This window comes from Acomys minous (assembly GCF_964271855.1).
Source record: "Acomys minous genome assembly, chromosome: 12".
Taxonomy (NCBI): Eukaryota; Metazoa; Chordata; class Mammalia; order Rodentia; family Muridae; genus Acomys; species Acomys minous.
Genome location: NC_140493.1, coordinates 44,751,206 through 44,768,950, shown reverse-complemented (window position 1 = coordinate 44,768,950; position 17,745 = coordinate 44,751,206). Strand labels below are relative to the sequence as shown.

Sequence of the window (17,745 nt, the reverse complement as noted above, 5' to 3'; positions counted from 1 at the left end):
AGGCTAGACAGTTTTATAAAACACCCCCACAGCTGCCCACATCAGGCTGTTTACCCATAAGGCAGAGGGTGTGAATCCACATGAGGCCCAAGGCTTGCGAGGTCACCATCCTTCTCCAGTAAACAGATGCCATGTTTCAGAGCCCCATGAGATGCAGTCCAGAGAGAAGACACTTCTGTGTGCCTTACAGTTCTAAGTGAGTGTTAGTATTCGAGTTTAAATATATTGGATGAAGAAGATACAGTCATCTCTAGGTGTTGGAGGGAAGGGCAGACTGGGGCCTCTGCCTATAGATGTGATGTCAGAAGTGATGTCACTGCTTGGCATTTTAGCGTTGACTTCTGTAAGCGGGAAAATTTGGGGCTGAGGATGTGGCTCAGTAGAATGCTTGCCTAGCATGATCAGGCCTGGATCCCATCTCACCAGCTGTGGTGATGTATACACCAGGTGTGCTGGTGTGCACCAGGCAACACGAGCACTCGCACTCAGAGATGGAGGTGGGAGAGTCCGAAGTACAAAGTCATCCATCCCACCGGCAGAATTTGAAGCCCCGAATTAAAACAGTACAAGGTTAGTTGTCTTTGGAATTGGCTCCCGGAATGTAGCAATGTCTGTGCTGTCTCTGTTCATTGTCAAGAGAAGTTTTATTCATAGTCGCCCCCCCCCATGTCTCTCTCTCTCTCTCTCTCTCTCTCTCTCTCTCTCTCTCGTTCATTCAACTTTTTATTGATTCTTTGTGAATTTCACATCATGCACCCCAACTCCCCTCATCTCCCTGTCCCTTCATATCTGCACTCTGCCCTTGCAGCCTCCCCTCCAAAATAAAATAGAAGAACCCAATCCTGTGGAAGCTACAGTGTGTCACACATCTTTATGGGCAAATGTTCGTTGCAATGAGTCATTGGTCTGTTTGGAGGCTTCTGCTAGGCTGTCTATACTGGATCCTCACGGGGCTTCCTCTCTGATCCCCTGTCATTGCTCTGTGTCAGGGAGATCCTACAGCTTTGCGTCTGCAGGACTACTGCTTTCATGTGCTCCCAGCAGATCATAGATGGGAGGTAGCTGAGTTGTTCAGCTCCCCTGCTCTCCTGCACCCGCACCACCGGGACAGGCTCTCCAGCACTGCCCCGCTAGCTCACCCAGTACTGCAGCTGGCAGGGTCAGCTCTCCTGCTCTCATGTCCTGGGGGCAGGGCGCTCACCTGCACCCCCCTCCACACTCCCCTCCCACACCCTCCCCCTGCAGCCACCAGCAGATTCAGCTCTACTTGGCTGCCCAGGTGAGGGCGCAGGGCAGGCTCTCTGTAGTGCCACATCATAGGCTCTTTCTTAAGGGCTCCAACTGAAATGTAAACAGTGGACTGATTTTTCAATTACAATAGTAAAAAACTTTTTTTTTTAAAGACGTATTTATTTATTATGTATAGTGTTTTGCCTGCGTGCCAGAAGAGGGCACCAGATCTTATCATAGACGGTTGTGAGCCACCATGTGGTTGCTGGGAATTGGACTCAGGACTTTTGGAAGAGCAGCCAGTGCTCTTAACCTCTGAGCTATCTCTCTGCCCACCCCCAAAACCCCATCTTTTGTGGCTGTAATTTACATATGAAAGGTTATTGAACCCAGGACCTTTTCTGAGTAAGCTAGGTGTTGAAAAGCTCTGGAGGCCCTGAGGCACTTAGAGAGGCAGGGGGCGGGGTGTTAGGAGGCCCATTAAAAAGTGGACTTCAAGCCAGGTGGTGGTGGTGCACACCTTTAATCCCAGCACTTGGGAGGCAGAGGCAGGTGGATCTCTGTGAGTTTGAGGCCAGCCTGGTCTACAGAGTGAGTTCCAGGACAGCCAGAGCTGTTACACAGAGAAACCCTGCCTGGAAAACTAAAAAAAAAAAAAAAAAAAAAAAAAAAAAAAAAGTGGAAAGTACATGAGGGGGTCACCTTTGTCCTCAAAGGGCTTGTGCCATCAATGAGAATCTTGAAAACCTTGTTCCTTCCAGGTGACACATGACATGCCTGGAGGTGGAAGGACCTCCCAGAACTTGGAGAATGTCTGGTGTGTGAGTCTGAGCAAGAGGGGTGCTCCATGACGGTTTTGCAGACCGTGTTAAGGACTGTGAGCCAGCCCTTGGCAGGGGTTCTGTCATGAGACAAGGTGGCAGAAGAAGCCCAGGGAGAAAGATGAAAGTTGGGTCCGTAGTGAAAGACGGATGTTCAAGGCCCCCACCTTCCTTGCAAGCCACAAGTCAGACCTGACATGGCACGGGGACCGGAAGTGGGGACGGGTGGTGGCAGCTGCTTGTCACCCAGTGAACACAGAACCAGCTGCTCTCTGGATTGCAGATGACACTCTCAGAACTGCAGCTAGCCTAAGTCACTAAGGCTAAAAAGAAGTATGTGCTAAGCAATGACCTGACTGTGCGGGCCTGCTGCGGCGGCCCACTCGCTGAGGTTGGTCTCCTCCTGTCTCTCAGGCAGTCTCCTTCTTCCAGGGGGCTAGAAGCTACAGCAGCTTGAACACAAACTCAGTCTCCTTCTCCTCCTGAGTAATCCTTGTGGGATCGAAGCCTCCTCCTCCCTCTCAGCAGCTTTAATCAAATGATGATGGGGAAGTTCTCATTGGCCAGCTAGAGTCACAGGTGTGTTCTTGAGCCATCCATTGATTCCGGAAGGTTCCATGCCTTGGCAGTCTTCTCTTAGGTTACATGCCACCCCTGGAACACATGGAGGGTTAGTTAGGGTGCCCCATAGGAAACATGGGTGCACTCCCAGAGGGACATGGGCTGTCAGACAGCTGTGTACATAGGGCCTGGCAGGGCCTGGCCCTCTGTTCATTCCTGGCTACTGAGGTTTCTGCTATATTGGTAATTTGTACTTGGCAGTGAGTACCTGGAGGAAGTGGTGGGGGGAGAGGGAGGCAGAGAGGGAGGGAGGGAGGGAGGGAGGGAGGGAGGGCCGGTCCCAAGGCCTGCCCTTGGAGTCAATACTACACGAATCTATCATCCTTTCTCTTTCGCTCTCCTTTTCTTTTCTCTTTTTTTCACCTGTTTCTGAGGCCTCCTGTGCTCTTCTCTACTTTTCATGCCAGTTCCCTTATTTGTGCCCAGGAGTGACGACCAGGAAGGTCAGCACTGTCCCTATGATGGACGTCACTTTGCTTGTCTACATATCCCATGCTGCGTGCACTAGCTGTTCCCTGGCAGCTGGGGAGGGGGGGAGGAGGAGAGAAGAGACGAGTAAGAAATAGGAGGAACCAGAGTACGGCCCCAGGCTGTGGGGTTTCCTTGCTGGATGCTGGGAAGTGTGAGGGCATGTGGGCGAGTGGGAGGACTCCACAGGTAGTGTTTCCTTCCCGGCCGGTCTGGAAGCAGGCCAATGTTGGCCAGCAGCTGAGGGTAGCTCTTCCTGCTAGCTAGAAAGCACCATGTGCCTGGGAAGAGAATGCTTTCTCCTTACACCACACCACAAACCCTCAAGGACTTCCAAGGGCCTTTTTGCAGAATGGGCCTTCTTTAGGTGTGGTGGGTTGGGAGATCCTTGAGGATGTCCAGAGATGATTGCTCCTGCAGTGGGCTGCTTCCTCAGTCTCTCAGTGGGTGTCTGCCTTGTTCAGGATCTACCATCCTCCCCTCTCAGGTGATACTAGGCCACGTTAGCCAGCCATGCTCTGTTTTCATCCATTTGTTTGGTGTGTTGCCCATCCCTCGCTCTGCCCAGTTCAGCTTTATGGGCTTTGGACAGTAAACTAATATTTGACATTAATTACTAAAGTCTTGAGTGGAGAATGAAAATGATGACTTATCATTAGTTCTGGGCACTGGGAGGCTATGAGGTGCCTCTGGCCAGATGGTTGGTTTTCATTGCCAGTGGAGGGACTAGGCACTCAGGAGAAGAGCTAGGAGAGAGAGGCAGGGGTCAGCTTGCCTGGGGATGGGGTTGCGAGAAGGATAAAGGAAGGGAGAAAACAAGCATTTGTGTGGCCGGGCTCCAGAGCAAAGCACGGGCAATGAGGACAATGTCACTTAGCGAGCCGCCGATGAAAGGCACCAGTTCAGTTACCGTATCTCAAAATGTCAGCGGGGCATTTGAGGAGTGAACAACTGGCAAGTTTTAAGTGACACGGTGTTCCGAGTCGCGTGGTGAAAGTTCTCAGCATCCCTGTGCCCTGACGAGATGCGTCTCATCCCTTCACCCAGCGTTTCCATACCGTATATGCTACCTGCCCCGTGGAAGCTGTGACACACAGAGAGACGGGGAGATGGCATTCGCATAACCTTTATTACAGTGCGTTGTTGGAGTCTGTAGTTTATCATTCCCAAGCCTTAGCTGTGTCTGACTTCTAGAGTAGACTTTGCCATAGGTGTGGATGTAGAAGAAGAAAGGTGTGTGTAGGATTCCATGCCGTCTGAAGTTTTAGTTATCTGCTAGGGTTGAGTGAGTTAAGGGGCCCTGTTAGTGCTGTGATCCAAGCCCTGTCCCTTTGAATGACATCACTTGATCATCTTTATCAAATCTTTAGCGGTAGATATTATCATCCCCACTTCACAGCAGGAGAAACAGCCCAAAGAGGTTAAGAAATATTCCCTATGTAACCCAGCTACTAAGTGGTAACGCTGGGGTGTGGGGTTTCTGCATCTGTGTCAAAATCCCCCCACATGTGGGGACGTTATGAAGATGAGTGGATTCTAATCAATTAGAGCCCTAGGATGTTTTTTATACCGGCTGGCAGAGCCTGCTTCTTGCCTGTAAGAGGGAGATAAAAAGTATTGGGAAAGAGAGGCCAGTGGGCAGCAGGCTGGGGTGTAGATGAGAGTACCCCTGAGTTGTTCCTGTCCCTGCCCTGCCTGCCCTTTCATGTGTCACGTGGCTCTGGGTGAGTCTTACCATCCTGGAGCAGGCTTCCTTCTCACGGAGGAAAGAGCAGCATCACAATAGTAACTTCCTGTGACTTCCGAGTGGCAGGGTAAGGACCACACAGTTCCTGCCTTGGATGCTTAGGGCTCAGTGGGAAAGAGGAACTCTCCCTACTGGCTCAGCACAGGTTTCTGGGGCCTGGCAGGTGGGAGAGAGGGCACTAGACTGTACCCTAAGCCTGGCTGTAGGGTCCTGCAGCCATGGTCCCTGGGAAAGAGAGGTGCCGCTATCAAGAGGACTCCCAAATAGTCCTTCTCTCCTTTGGAGGGCTTCCCCAGCTCGGTTGCTGAGCAGAATGGCTTCTGGGGCACCGGCATTCAGAGGCAGAGGCTCCAGCTGCGCGGCACCATCACTCAGGAACCCCTGATTCTCAGGGCTGTGGTGCAGTGTTTCTGAAAGGTTCCCTGGGTGATTAGGATCGGCCACTGGTTTGGTTTTTTTTTTCCCCCCTCAAACCCACCACGCATTTCTACCAAGGCTCTGTATTCGTTACTGGCCTAAGAGAGATTCCACATACTCAGCTGCTTCTGAGGGGCCACTGAGGCACAGACGTGGAACAGGGGATCATCCTGTGCAGGCACATGGGCCTGGTCAGTGAACACTGTTCCCCTCCTTACCCTGTGCCTTATGACCCACTCAGGGGCACACTTCTGAATAGCACCATCTCCTGCCCCATCTGGAGTCCTGCTCAGTTAGTTACATTGCGTAGTGTGTTTTTATGGTTTGATTAAGATGTATGTGCCTGGTGTGCACAGATTGCCTGTATTTATTTAACCTTCACATCTTGATGAGTTTAGGCACCGTCACGTTTATTACGTAACACAGCGGCGATGAGTAGGTGTCTTCTGATGAAGCCCAGGGACAACAGGAGCAAGGCCTGTGGCGAGCTCCATGAGTTGGCCCTGGGCCACTCATTTAAAGTGGACGGGGATTTGGAATTCTGACCCAGCCGATGCTCACGCGTTGGCTTTTGTTGTTCAGTATGCCATTTTTCTTTGTCATCTTTCATGAATTCTGTTCAGCTTCTTTGTTGAGAAATCCTATTTTTTTTAGAAGCTCTTCTAAAGAAAAAGAAAAAAAAAAAAAAAGAACTTCATCTATGGACCAGCCAGTTTCTGAGTATTGTTCAGTGCACTTAAAGAATGACAGATGAAGAAACACACTTTGTTTGAGGCATCACGTGCTGCCTTAAGTAGATCCTGGACTGGACCCAGAGCTCCTCCCCATGTGCAGGGATTGGGTGTTCAAGGCCACATTCCTTGTGCATAGACCAGGTAGCCGTCTGCTAGGTGGGGTTATTTAAGATTAAATCGATTATTCTGCTGTTCTTGCAGACAGGAGCCTAGCATAACTGTCCTCTGAGAGGCTTCACCCAGCAACTGATGCAAACCGATGCAGAGACCCACAGCCAGACATTAGGCGGAGCTTGGGATAGCCTGTGGAAGAGGGGGAGAAAGGATGGAAGGAGCCAGAGAGGTCAAGGACACAAGAAAACCTACAGAATCAACTAAGCTGGGCCCCCAGCGGCCCCCAGAGGCCCCCAGAGAGTATGCATGGGACAGATCTGGGCCCTCTACACATATGTAACAGATACATAGCTTGGTCCTCACGTGGGACCTCTAACAGCAGGGGCAGGCAGGGGCTGTCTCTGACTCTGTTGCCTGCCTCTGGATCCCTTTCCCCTAACTGGATCCCTGTCTAGCCTCAATAGAAGCAGGTGCGCGCACTCCTCCCCTATATGCCAAAGCAGGTTGATACCCATGGGAGGTCTCCCCTTCTCTGAGAAGAAAAGGAGGGGGACACAGGGAAAAGAGAGAGGGGAGGTGAGAGGGAGGGACTGGGAGGAGAGGAGGGAGGGGTGCTTCCTATAGGGATGTAAAATAAATAATTAATTAAGGAAAAAGAGAGAGGAATTGATTACTGTGGAATAGAGTGGGCGGTTCTGTTCTCCAGCTGGGTACTCTTGCAGCGCTGTGGGGCCGCACAGGCAGCTCAGCTGGAGACAGTCTTCGTTGTGGGGTCAAGTTCTGCTGACCTTAGTAAAGTTCGGACCTCAGGAGCCATGTGCCAGATCAGAGCCAGGTCTGGGAACCGAGAGTGTTTAGAAATGTTGCAAGCTTGAGAAGGCTATGGGATCCTGTCGCCTTCCACCGTGGAAGTGACCTGCCCTCCTGACTGGGTCTTGTCTTGCCAAAGCTGGGAAAATCTGTAGCAACTTGTTCTCTCGGTTCACTACACGGTTGCCATGTTGCTGCGGCTACCTACTGTTCTCGGAGCTAGGGCACAAGAAGCAGGGCGCTCCCCCACATACTCTAGGCCCAGGGCAGTGCATGACCACCGTCTGGGTGTTCCCCTGTCTGGAGGCCATGGAGACTCCAAACCTAGGAGATTCACTGGGTGGAAGGACCTGGAAGTGAGAGCCACGAAAGAGTCAGAGCCCCTCGTCTTAGACCAGGTCCCTGGAGGAGTATTCTCCATCTTTCAGGTTTGTGGGGCTGAGGAGCCATGCGACTGGGGGAGCAAGAGTGAGGTAGAGATATGTCTTTCTTCCCTGCCCTGGGCCTGCATGCCGTAAGGCACACCTCTGCCACCCTTGAGGAGGTCACGCAGCCTGGCAGCCAGGTTGCAGGTTAAATGTCCACTCTCCTTATAAAGTCATGCCCAGCAAACACTTGGAATTCCTCTTCATGCAAATAAGGCATTCCCAGCACCTTAGTCCTGACCAATGATGTACACTCACCTGAAAGCCTCTACCCACCCCACCCCCAAAGGTTTAAACAGCCTTTGTCCCCACCCCCCCACCCCAATTGAATGAGCTGCTCCATGAAGCCTGCCTCCTGAGAGTCTGTTCTAGGCAAGCGCACAGCTACCTGAGGTCTCATCACCCCTAGCCTTTCCTGTCTCGCTTTGCCTCTCGGGATCACGCTGTTGAGGGAGGGGGAGCAGAGCTGGAATGTCCTGGGTTAACAGTGATTTCTCTTTAAAGGCATCCCATCCTTACACTGGGAAGATGTTTGGTAGGTAGGTCTCCACTGATTCTGAAACACCATTGCTGTTTGTTCATTGGCTAGGAGTATTTGCTTCTGACTGTGGCTTAGCTCACAGGAGTAGGGTTTGGCTGTGATGGTTCTGGGATTCTCAGAGTCTATTCAGCATGGACTAGTGTGATTCCATCCTTATCTGCCTCCTCCTCACCTCCACAGTATGTTTATTAAGTCAAAGGGAGGCTGAATTGGGTTTTTTGAATAGGCCATTTATAAGACCTGAAGGATGTAGCTTGTTGGTAGATGTTTGGGTAGCACGCCTGGACCCTGGGGGCAATCTCCAGTACCACAAACAGAACCAAACATTACTGAAATGCAGTTACTATCAATGTTATTAGGTTAAACTGATGGGCGACTTCAGGCTTCCAAATACTTCCCCCCCCTCCCCACCCCCCCACGCCCCCCCCCCCGAGACAGGGTTTCTCTGTGTAGCCTTGACTGTCCTGGACTCGCTTTTGTAGACCAGGCTGGCCTCGAACTCATAGCGATCCATCTGCCTCTGCCTCCCCGATTGCTGGGATTAAAGTAGTGCGCCACCATGCCTGGCTCCCAAATACTTATTTTTTAACATTTACCAACATGTTAGTTATCTACTGTTTAGTTGATGTCCCCTCTTTGGACCACTGATCTTCTAGGGTTAAAGGCAGATTTGTCTCTGCTGAAGTCTCATTAGAAACAATTTTAAGTGCACATGGTAGATCTTAAAACTATGGGGGACGGGTATTAATTTTATTTTGTTTTGAAACAAGGTCTCACTGTCTAGCTCTAGCTGGCCTCAAACTCACAGAGAGCTGCCTGCCTCTTCCTCAAATGCCTACCTGAGAGGATGCCCCGCACCACCATGCCTGACTCCGGAAAAAATGCAAATTCAAGTTTGCACACCCCAAGTGTGTGGGAGAAAGGAGATAAGCATAATTAAAGGACTCTGTCGCTGTGCATTGTCTTCAAACAAGATCTCCGGGTCTCCCTAGTGTGCTGGTGCCATTTCTCTTGGCTCTGAGAGATGCATGCTGGGGCTTTTCTTACCCTTACAAATGAGGCTCTTGTCCACGGGTCTTCAGCGGACAAGATTGCAGTGTCAAAGAATATGAAATGTGAAGAGACCTCAGTTGAGGGTGTGTGTGTGTGTGTGAGTGTGTGTGTGTATGTGTTTTCATATGCGTTCATGTGTACACATGGAGAGAGAAGTTGGTATCAGGTGCCTTCCTCAATAGCCTGCCACCTTGTTTTTTGAGACAGCGTCTTTCATTGAACCTGGAGCTAGGCTGCCTGGTCAGCGTGCCCCAGAGGTCCTCCCGTCTTACCTGCACCCTAGCACAGGAATTCTCGGTAGGCATTGCTGCGCCCAGCTTGTGTGTGTGTGTGTGTGTGTGTGTGTGTGTGTGTGTGTGTGTGTGTGTGTGTGTCTCCCCTGGAGATGAAACTCAGACCCTCACACTTGCGCAGCCAGCCCTTTTCTCACTGAGCCATCTCCCCAGCCTGTGATGCAGCTTTTCTATCAGAAAATTCAGAGCAGCCAAGACAAATTAGAATCCGTTGTGTGAACCTCTCCATAGCCAGCCCATACTAGCAGTTTTTTGCTTGGCTGGCCAGAAATAGTAAGTGAAACATGAGTTAGAAGTCTGATATTCATATAATCCACGTGCATAGCTATATATAGCACACTGATATGATTAAAATTAAAATTAGTACTTCTGTGAGTACTTATACAAGATGTCTACCCTGAGGGTGCTTTTGATCTAATTAAAAGTTGCAGGACGGATGCTAGGGGCTAATAGAAAATGGCAATAATATTAGGGGTGAAGTGGCTGACAGGGCTGAGATAATCTCTAAAAGCTATTTCATTCTCTTTGAGGGCTGGTGTTGTGGCTGCCACTGTGACTGTCTATAGATGTTGCTATTGTAGCCAAAATGTATACTCTTCCCAGCAAACGACAGGTGTATAGAGGCCACATCCTCACCTCATCCTAGGAAGTGACAGTCAGCTGCTCCGCTCTCATCGAGAGATCATAGCATCATTTTATATGATCCTTTCTGTTTGGGTGGAGTTTTTTGAGTCTTGTTAACTGAGAACGTGGTGTGACCATAGTGGGGGAGAGGAGGCGCTGGGAAGGGAAGTGATGTAAAGCTCAGGCAACCTGTAGGAAGGTCCCTTCCGCTTGGCACATGGGACACGACATTTCAGCCCAGCATAGCAGCTAGACTTGGGGACACTCTGTTTACAGTGAAACCTCCTTCACACTCAGAAATTGCTTCTGTTTTGTTTGTTTGTTTGTTTGTGTTTTGTTATTTCAAGACAGACTTCTTGGCTTCTCAAACCTGAAGACTAACGGCCATTCGGGCTCCCGGAGGCTACTGGGAGAAGTCAGAGTGGGAGACAGTTTGTAGTTTGTTGTAATGTTACTGTATAACAGGTTAACTACGCACCCCTCAAATGGATGGATGCCTGTACATTCTTGGCTTTGAGATTCCCCCCCCCCTCCACAGCCTTCCAACATTTTTTTTTCAAAATACTTAATTTCCATAAGTCGCTCTTTTTGTGCCTTTCAGCTTTCCCTCATTATTTCTGCTTTATTGCTAGATCCGCCTAATCCTGAGGAATGTGTGCTTCAGCCACATTTAGAAAAACGATGGTGAATTCCAAGTGAAGATAAATCTGAAGAGTTCGTTCTAAGCAGTGAATGTTTATTGCATAGTTACTGTTTATTAGCCCCGTTCTTGGGGAAAGTTTTACCGACTGAATAAAGTGACTGAGGTTTTCTGGGACTCTTTTACAGGGCCCCTGCAATGGAACAGGATTATGGGTGTAAGTTTATAATTTTATTGTCAGGAAGAGACTGAATCATAGTCACCAAAAAACATCGAGTGATAAACAAGCCAATAAAGTTTCAAGATGAATTTGCAGAGGGGGAAGGAGTAATTATTTGAATTATATTTGCTTGTTTAATTAACATTTATTGTCTTCTGGGTAACAGGCACTGCTGGGTACTTTTACATCTGCTATTTTATTTAATTACAAAGAGTTCTTCACTTGCAGATAAGATTTCCCAGGGGCTTCCCCGGGCTAATGAGTTAGCCTGCCTGGTGTTTCTCAGGTCCAGCTGCTCCTGGAGATCACCCAGGGAGCTGTAAGGCCATCTGGTGCGGAGGGTTTCCTCCTCTGGGATCCTGCTTACCTGCGCAGGGTTGGCACCCAGCGGCAGCATGTCAAAACTCGGGGACAGGCTAGCGAAGTCATGTCACTCTTAGGAGAAGTTTAGGGGACTTCTCAGCAATAAGCAAGGGTTGTGGAGTTCGGCAGCTGAGTTTGGGGTGCCTCATAGAATGTACCCAGCACCTGTTTCTTCCTAAGTCTCCTGTTGAGTAGGGTGTGGGGAGAGTCAGGATAATTATGGAACAAAGCAAGCTGGCAAAAAACGTTTCCCAAAGTGTCTCAGCTCCAGATTTTCCTCAGGTTAATTTATAGTCTGACTTGGCTCTTTGTGTTGCTCAGAGCTATCCTGTAGGTGACTTGCCTACTAAGAGGCTGTGTCTGTGCTGAGTGGAGAGTTGCACATGTGTAGAGGTCAGAGAATCATTAGCGGGACTCAGTTCTCTTCCTCTACCGTGGAACTCAGGTGGTCAGGTTTGGTGGCAAGCACCTTAACCTGACTAGGAGAGAGAGAAAGGGAGGGAGGGAGGGAGGGAGGGAGAGAGAGAGAGAGAAAGAGAGAAGAGAAATTGAGAGAGAGAGAGAGAGAGAGAGAGAGAGAGAGAGAGAGGGAGGGAGGGAGGGGGGGAGGGAGGAGCACTTCTTGGCCAAGTGTGAAAACCATAGGACAACTTTGTTGTGTCAGGCCTCCTAGCTTTATGCGGGTTCTGATGGTTGAACTCTGACCTTCAGGCTTGTGTGGCTAATGCCTTTACCCCTTGAACTATCTTGTTTCCTTACTTTGATTTTTGAAAATCTTACTTTACTTCTTGTGGCGCATGGGCATGCTGTGACACACGTGTGGAGGTCAGAGGACAACCTGTGGGAGTCAGTTCTCGCCTTCCACCTTGTGAGTCCTGGAGACCAAACTCAAATCATCTTGTTTGGCAGCAAGCATCTTCACCCGCTCAGCCGTCTTGACACCACCACCACCACCACCTTGTTTTTTTTGAGACAGTGTCCTTCACCGGCCTGTAGCTTACCAAGTAAGCCTGGCTGGATGGCCAATGAGATCAGAGGCCGGCTGGGGCCATCCCAGACCTGGGCCAGGTGGGATCCACTGGTAAGCTGCCTCTCCGTATGTAGTCTCACCCCTCGCTCGTACTTAACTGCCTCTTGTGCTTGGCCTAACGACAACTCTGAAAGGCAATTGACTCTGCTCGGATGCCCTCCTGCCTCTGGGTAGCTGGGGAAGCCCTGCTGGGCCCTCACCACTTTCATCAGTGTAAACTAATGGATTACTCTTGCCTGCCCACGCGCACACCTGTCCTCATCCTCTGTAGCCATTTTGACCTGTGAATTTGTAATTGTTTCTCTTCTCCACTTGGTCCTGATCTGAGACCCTGGGTGCCTGGAAGGCTCAGTGTGTGGCCTCACGTGGAAGCCATGGGTGCTTGTGGGCCTTGTGCGTTGTCACTGTAGCAAAGGCTGCTGGAGCTCAGAGAGGGCAAGGGACCTGGCCAAGTCAGATGGCCATGGAACGTGTGGCGAGTCTGCGGCTGTAGCCCGGCTTCTCTCTGCAGGAAACCTGGGAGTGAGAGCTGCTCAGTCACCTGTCTTCCGATGCCACCTGCCTTCTGCCCGGGCACTGTGTCCAGGGCTTGCATCTGAGTTGTGCAGTGGTCAACTTCCTTAGTTCTTAAAAGCAAAGCAAGGCAAGACTGTCACGAGAGTTCCCATGCCTTTTTCTGGGACTTTGTGCAAGGCCTTTAAAAGTTTCCCAAGAACTTGTGCCCATAGCAAATGAAAGAAAGTTTGAAAACAGAAAGTTCCAAAAATCTGGTCAAAGAATCGGAACAAGAAGGGATGGGAGAAGTGGCAGCTGTGTGTCTCTGTGGGTAGTACACATGCACATGTGATTTGCTATAACATGGGTGAGCATATGTATGATGTATATATGAACTATGGCTTATTCGTGGCGTATATTTACTGTGTGATATACATATACAGGGTTTTTGAGTTGTATGTGTGATGTATGTATGTAGTATGATACATGTGGTACATGCATGCATGATATGCATGCGTGTGTATGTGATGTGTGTTCAAATTGGGGTATGTATGTTGTATGTGTTTAATATGTATGATATGTATTCATGGCATGTGTGGCATGTGACATACTTGTACATATGTTGCTTATATGTGTGTGATATCTGTTTCATTTGTACATGTGTGTGGTATGTTACGGTGTGTGATGCATTGTATTTATGTTATGCTTGTCTGTTTGCATGGTGTAATGTGGCATATAGGCATGCATGTAGAATGTGTGGCGTGGGTTATACTTGTCTGTGGTGTGCACATGTGTGTGACATGGTATGGCCTGTACTCATGGTATGTGTACATGTGTAAATACACGTGTGAGGATATGGCCATGAGCGTGGCTTAGACAGCCTTTCAGTTGAGTCTTCTCCTTTAAGCCATTTGTGGTGAGTTTAAAGCATACAACAACAGGAACAAGGGGAAGGCACTTGCCATTGTGAACAGAAGCAGAGCTGGCATTCGCGTCGCGGTGGCAGCAGCAGAGAGTGGTCTCCTGAGACAAGGAGGCCGGGCCCCCACCTTTCGTGAATAAAATCAGGCGAGTCAAGTGGCTTCCGGTAGTTTCGGAACTCAATGAAAAGCCGAGTGAAAACACTAAGGCGGCTGAAGATTTGATCGGAGAAAAGGGCACTCTTGTCCTACCTCCGCCTGGCACCGAGTGTGTCTAGACGTGCCTCTGCCTCCGTTGAACACTGAGTGCCGGCCAGGCGTTAAGAGGGATGTTGCTGAACTCTGGTTTTCTGAAAACTCCTGTGTGATTCATAAGCTTTTGCCCTGAGCAATTTCCGAGAGTGAGAACTCCGAGGGCACTGTGGGTGCTTGCTTTCTTCTCTGTGCAGAAGAGAAACCCCAAACAGGAAATGGTTCAGGCACAGAGCGGCTGAGCCCACTTCAGAGCCAAGTTCAACTGTGCTTTTTTGGGGACCAGGGTTTCTGTAGCTACCCAGAATTCCAGGTTCCTCCCTCCTGGGATCTCACAGCCTCACCCCACCTTCTGCCTCTGGGCCCTTGGCATCCAGCCTGAATAGCCCTTAGCTATGGCTGTTTGGGCCTCTGCCCTTGCTGTGTAACCTTCAGCAAATTACTTCTCACAATGAGGTCCTCCTTCCCCACCTCTCCTCTCCCCGCCCATCTCCCTTTCCCCCAACCTCCTCCTCTTCCTCCTCCGTTTGTGAAGGCTAGTGCTATTTTAAGCACCACCAGGTGAGAGAAGAGGTTGAGAAACACCCCTGCCATGTGTGTCTAGCCTGTGACCCATAGCTGTGTGTAGCTAAGGATAGCTTTGAATGTAGCCCAACACAAAATTGCAAGCTTACTTAAAACATCACATTTTTTAAAAGTCTTACTGTATTTCTTCTTCTTTTTGACCCAGGGTCTCTGACTCTAGCTCTTGATGGTCTGGATCTCACTATGTAGACCATGCTAGCCTTGAACTCACAGAGATCCACTTGCCTCTGCCTTTTGAGCACTAAGGTGAAGGGAGTGTACCAACATGAGTTTATGTGTACTACATGTGTGCAGGTGTGTGCCACATGTGTGCAGGTGTGTGCAACATATGTATGGACATGTGCATGTATATGTTGAGACCAAAAGAAGGTGTCAGATGCCATAGACCTGGAGTAGCAGTTGGCTGTGAGTGACAGTAGGCTGTGTGGGTGATGGGGATGCTGGTCCTCTGCAAGAGCAGTAAGCACTCTTAACCACTGAACCATCTCTCCAGTCCAAACATGACATAATCCTTGTGTGATGTCTGTTTTTATAACTTGATTAAGTAAGGTCTTTTTTCTTTCCATGTTTAGTTTTTTTTTTTTTTCCTTCTAGATAGGGCTCTAAATCAAACAAAACCAACCAACCAAACAAACAAAAAAACACAAAATTGTGGCTTTTCTGGAACTTGCTAAGGAGTCCAGGTTGGCCTTGAACTCACAAGAAGTCCTCCCGCCTCTGCCTCCCAAGTGCTGAGATCAAAGGTGTGTGTCCGCGCCACCGTACCAAGCGTTTACATAGTTCTTGAGCACGATCTGTGTAGATGACAACACCATGGTGCAGTGCCAAAAGATTGGCCACTTTTGGCATGGTCTGTGGTGTAAACGGCACTTAGAGTTCTTCTTGGACCGTGTTGCTAATATTGAGAGGGAAGATGTAATAGCAAAGGGCAGGATTTACTAGCGGCTTTCAGAGCGCTGAGGCCTCCTCTAGCTTGCTTAATCCTTGCTGTCATTCTTTTTACAGGAGAAGAAACTGAGGCCCGGAGTTTGAGTAATCCTGAGTAATCCCTTCAAGGTTACCACATTGGTAAGTAACAGCGCTGGCACGGGGGACCCTAGCCACCTGGCTCGAGATCCTGCACTACCCACTCTCACTCTGAAAAAAACAACAGAGGAGGGGCAGTGGCCCGGATGTGGCTTTCACTTCTGTAGAAGCCTCCCTGCCCCCACTGAAGTGACAGCACATTATGCATTGTTCTTTTCAGCCTGCGAATGCTGAGAATCTGCAGGCTGTTGAATCAGGCTAGTCATTTAAACAACTGCTTTTGGAGGCAAGGTGATATTTCTACACTTCCTATGGAAGGTAACAGTGGCAGCTAAGAATTCTGGAACAGGGACTGTGGGCAGACAGCTGAACTTCTGAGGAAGGAAGGACCTTGTCCCACTCACTCTGTTATTGGGGGGCAGAGTCAGTATTGACACCTGGCTTGCCAGCCAGTGTTGTTAACCAGTGCAGTTTTTTTTTGTCACCCTCTGAGGGCGGGTGACTGTGGGAAAACCATTAGCTTTAAGCTCCAGTGCCCCCAGGGTGGCAGGGCACTCATGTCTTCTGTCTCCTCCCCCGCCCTTCCCCCACCCACCCACTCTTCTTGGCCTCCTCACCACCTTCCATGTGGATGCCAACTTGTGGTGAGGCCTCACCATCGCATGGATCCCTTAGCATAGTGTCCTATGGCAGCCTCTGCTTAGGCATGCTTTTAATATATATATATATATATTCTTATTTTTCTGTTTTTGTTTGTTCGTTGTTGTTGTTGTTTGATACAAGGTTTCTCTGTGTAGGTCTGGCTGTCCTAAAACTCACTCTGTAGACCAGGCTGGCCTCGAACTCCCAAAGATCTGCCTGCCTCTGCCCCCCAAGTGCTAGGATTTATGGTGCACACCACCACCGCCCGGTTTTAATGTTAATTTTAATAGAGCTATGCATATGGTAAAACACAAATCTTAATTCTTACAGCTAGGTGAACTTTTAATATCATACCCACTTTAACTGCCCCAGATCAGGGGACTTGCTCCTCCCATCGTTCTAGAAAGTTTCTTAGTATTGCCTGATATTTATTGTGTTTTTAACTTAGACAGATGCAGGTATAATTGTTCACCAAAACCAAACTGAAGACAGAGCCACTTTACATAGCATAGGGGACCGTGGCATTTCCCTCGGTGGGCCTCTGTCTTGGAGTGAGCATGGGAAGGAGGCGTGGCTCTTCTGTTAAGTCTGTGTTCTTGGTGCCTTTGAAAATTTGAGTGTCTTATGCCATCAAGTGTCTCCTCTATCTATAGATTGTAGTTATCACTCAACATGGCCCCTGAATCCAAACCAGCTCTTCCGTATGGTGCTCAGTTTAAGACATTCAGTCCAGTGTTAAAGGAGAGACTGTGGTGTATGTCACAAAAGATAGTCTGCCTCTCTTTCTTTCTTTCTTTCTTTCTTTCTTTCTTTCTTTTTTGTTCTTTTTGAAACACGGTTTCTCTGTGTAGCCTTGGCTGTCCTGGACTAGCATTGTAGACCAGGCTGGCCTTGAACTCAGAGGTCTCTGCCTACCTCTGTCTCCTAAATGCTGGGATTAAAGGCATGTGCCACCACCTCCCAGGTGCCTTATGGGATTTTCAAACCACTTTGGAATCTTCAGTCTTTATATTACATGCTGACGTTAGATGTCAAACCTGTAGTAAGCTGCATTTTATAAAAATGTTTTCTTTATTATTGTGTGGGGAGGGGACAGTATCAAGTGATTTCAGGGATTGGGCCCGGTTCACCAGGCTCCTATGGTAAGTGCAGCTATTTCCTGAGCTAGGTCTGCAGTCTGCAAGCTATAATTTGAATGCCAATAGGCCTGAAGCATGTTGGGTTTGGTGACCTGGAAGTCTTTGGTGGTGTGATATACCAAGCTGATTTGCACAAGACTTCCAAGTACAAATGCAGAGTTGATGGAAATGAGAGCAGTGCGACTTGGGAAGTCTATATTGCAGAATCCACCAGGAATTCAGAGAGACATGTAAGACAGTGGTTATGTGTGAGCGAAAGCTATGACACACGTGATGGGGCTTTTGTAGCCCTAAGATTCCAGGACTCGGGTTTTAATTCTGCAGTGAGTCTGGAAGTGAGGCCTGCCTGACAGAAGGTGGAATGGCGTATCCAGGAACTTGACGTTTTGATTTCTTTATGAAAATGGTGGAAGTTCACTTTGAATTGAAAGAATGTTACCACAAGAAATAAAAAGCTTGGTACTGCACTATATAATATATATATATGTGTGTGTGTGTGTGTGTGTGTGTGTGTGTGTGTGTATATATATATATG

General features: G+C 48.9%; 1 protein-coding gene across 5 annotated transcripts in view; it reads left to right on the top strand.

Moving 5' to 3' along the window:
* The window catches only part of CYRIB (CYFIP related Rac1 interactor B), a 123,719-nt gene that overhangs the window by 22,735 nt on the left and 83,239 nt on the right, over positions 1–17,745 (top strand). For 3 of the 5 annotated variants that reach the window (XM_084748694.1, XM_084748699.1, XM_084748697.1), the window contains exon 2: positions 15,409–15,471. The gene's annotated coding sequence lies outside the window, so the exon portion shown is untranslated. The remainder of the gene's footprint in view (positions 1–15,408; positions 15,472–17,745) is intronic. The other 2 variants (XM_084748700.1, XM_084748695.1) reach the window with 1 other exon arrangement.